The sequence below is a fragment of the Gymnodraco acuticeps genome, unplaced genomic scaffold, assembly GCF_902827175.1.
Source record: "Gymnodraco acuticeps unplaced genomic scaffold, fGymAcu1.1, whole genome shotgun sequence".
NCBI lineage: Eukaryota > Metazoa > Chordata > Actinopteri > Perciformes > Bathydraconidae > Gymnodraco > Gymnodraco acuticeps.
Window position 1 is genome coordinate 2,636,719 of NW_022989768.1, and position 2,163 is coordinate 2,638,881.

The 2,163-nt window shown below is 56.5% G+C and overlaps 1 pseudogene; it reads left to right on the plus strand.

Moving 5' to 3' along the window:
- Positions 1-567: 567 nt before the first annotated feature.
- Positions 568-1,648, plus strand: LOC117547895 (annotated as a pseudogene).
- The last annotated feature ends 515 nt before the right edge of the window (positions 1,649-2,163 follow it).

Below are 2,163 nucleotides of genomic sequence, written 5' to 3' on the forward strand. Positions count from 1 at the left end.
GCTTTTGCTGAGGTCAAGACCGCGTTGGCTCAGGTGGCTTTGCTGGCACACCCATCATCTACGGCTCCCATCTCCATCACCACGGACGCGTCGGACTACGCGGTCGGCGCAGTGCACGAGCTTTTTCAGCCACCAGCTGACGCCTAGAGAACGCAAATACAGCGCCTTTGACCGGGAGCTCCTCTGACTTTATTTGGCCATGCGGCACTTCCGTTTCATGCTGGAAGGCCGTGAATTTACGGCGTTTGTCGACCACAAGCCGCTCACCTTCGCCATGTCAAAAGTGGCGGAGCCTTGGTCGGCACGTCAGCAGCGGCAGCTGTCCTACATATCGGAGTTCACTACGGACATTAAGCACGTGGCTGGCAAATCGAACATGGTTGCTGATTGCCTCTCCAGGGTCGTCATCGGTGCCGTCCAGTTGGGCCTGGACTATACTACGTTACTACGGGCCTGGCGCGGCCTATTGTCCCTGCCAGCTGGAGGCGTCCTGTGTTCGAGGCTGTGCACGGCCTGTCACACCCCGGCGTTAAACCGTCAGTACGTTTGGTAGCGGCGAAGTTCGTTTGGCAAGGACTGAAAAGGGACGTGAGGACTTGGGCCAGGGAGTGCGTGGCTTGTCAACGCGCTAAGGTGCACCGCCACACGAAGGCCCCGTTGGAGCGTTTCCTGGTGCCTGAGAGGAGGTTTGATCACGTCAACATTGACCTGGTTGGTCCATTGCCTTCCTCTCAGGGATTTTCCTACCTCCTCACCATAGTGGACAGAACGACCCGTTGGCCGGAGGCGGTTCCGCTCGTTTCGACATCAGCCGCAGACGTTGCCCGGGCCTTCATTGCAACGTGGGTGTGTCGTTTTGGCACTCCGTCAGACATTTCCTCAGACAGGGGCTCTCAGTTCACTTCCGAGCTCTGGAACGCTGTGGCAGGCGGTTTGGGGGTTAAGCTGCACAGGACTACCGCTTATCACCCTCAGGCTAACGGCCTCTGCGAGCGCTTCCATCGCTCCATGAAGGCGGCCCTCAAGGGTCGACAAGCTGCCCTGGGTGATGCTGGGCCTGAGGACCGCACCTAAGGAAGATCTGCAGTGTTCTACAGCGGAGATGGTCTACGGTCAGCCGCTGAGAGTTCCGGGGGATTTCCTCCCAAATGCATCAGCTCCCTGGTCTGCCACGGCCCAGCGAGTTTTTCTGCGTGACGCGGCGGCGGCTTTAGCTCCAGTCCCGACTACTCAGCACGGTGCGCCAGGTTCTCGAGTTCCCGCGGAGCTACGCTCGGCTGGGCACGTCTTCATTCGTCACGACGCACACAGAGGCCCCCTGCAGCCCCCTTACGATGGACCTTTCCGGGTTTTGGAACACGGTGAAAAACACCTGGTGGTCGACATGAGCGGTAAGGCTGAGCACGTCTCGGTTGACCGGGTGAAGGCTGCTCACTTGGACGTGGACCGGCCGGTGGTGCTGGCTCGGCCGCCGAGACGGGGCCGACCCCCGGCTTTGATTCCTGTCAGGGAGTGTGGACCTGTTGTTCCGGTCCCTCCTCTGTCAGGGGCCGCACAGGCGGAGGTCGCTGTACCGACTCCGGTGCGCAGGTCTCGTGGGGGCAGGTGGATTGTTCCTCCCCGCCATACGGATTTTGTTTACCAGTGAAGTCTGGGGGGGCTTGTGTGGTGACACGTTATTGGACATAATTCACCTCTCGTATTGTGTTGCCACACGGACCCTTTAGTGGGAACACCTGTAGCGTTAGCTTCCATTCCTGCTAGCTCATCAAGCAGAGCAGTTGATGTGATAACCTCTCTGTTATTAATGGCTAATAAAGATTAGAACTCTGTTCTTAATACACCGCCTCCGACTCCCTTTTCCTGGCACTACACTATTGTTGTTTTTAGATTTAGAAACGAAAAAAAATGTTATTTATTTTTGGCGTTGCTATGACGACCATACTACCCGCGAAAGATTAGAACGTTGCAAGCAAGCTATGAAAGAAAGAAGAAAGCTGAATTATGCTAAAAACGTGGCTCAAAACGGGAGGTATACGGAAGAGAGGTACAGAGGAGAACATTACCAGCGAAAGAGAACAAGTGAATGAGGAGGAGGACAGTCAAGCGAGCGCAAGCACAGGCTCCACCAGCAACGCAACAGTGATATGCGCAGCCACAACG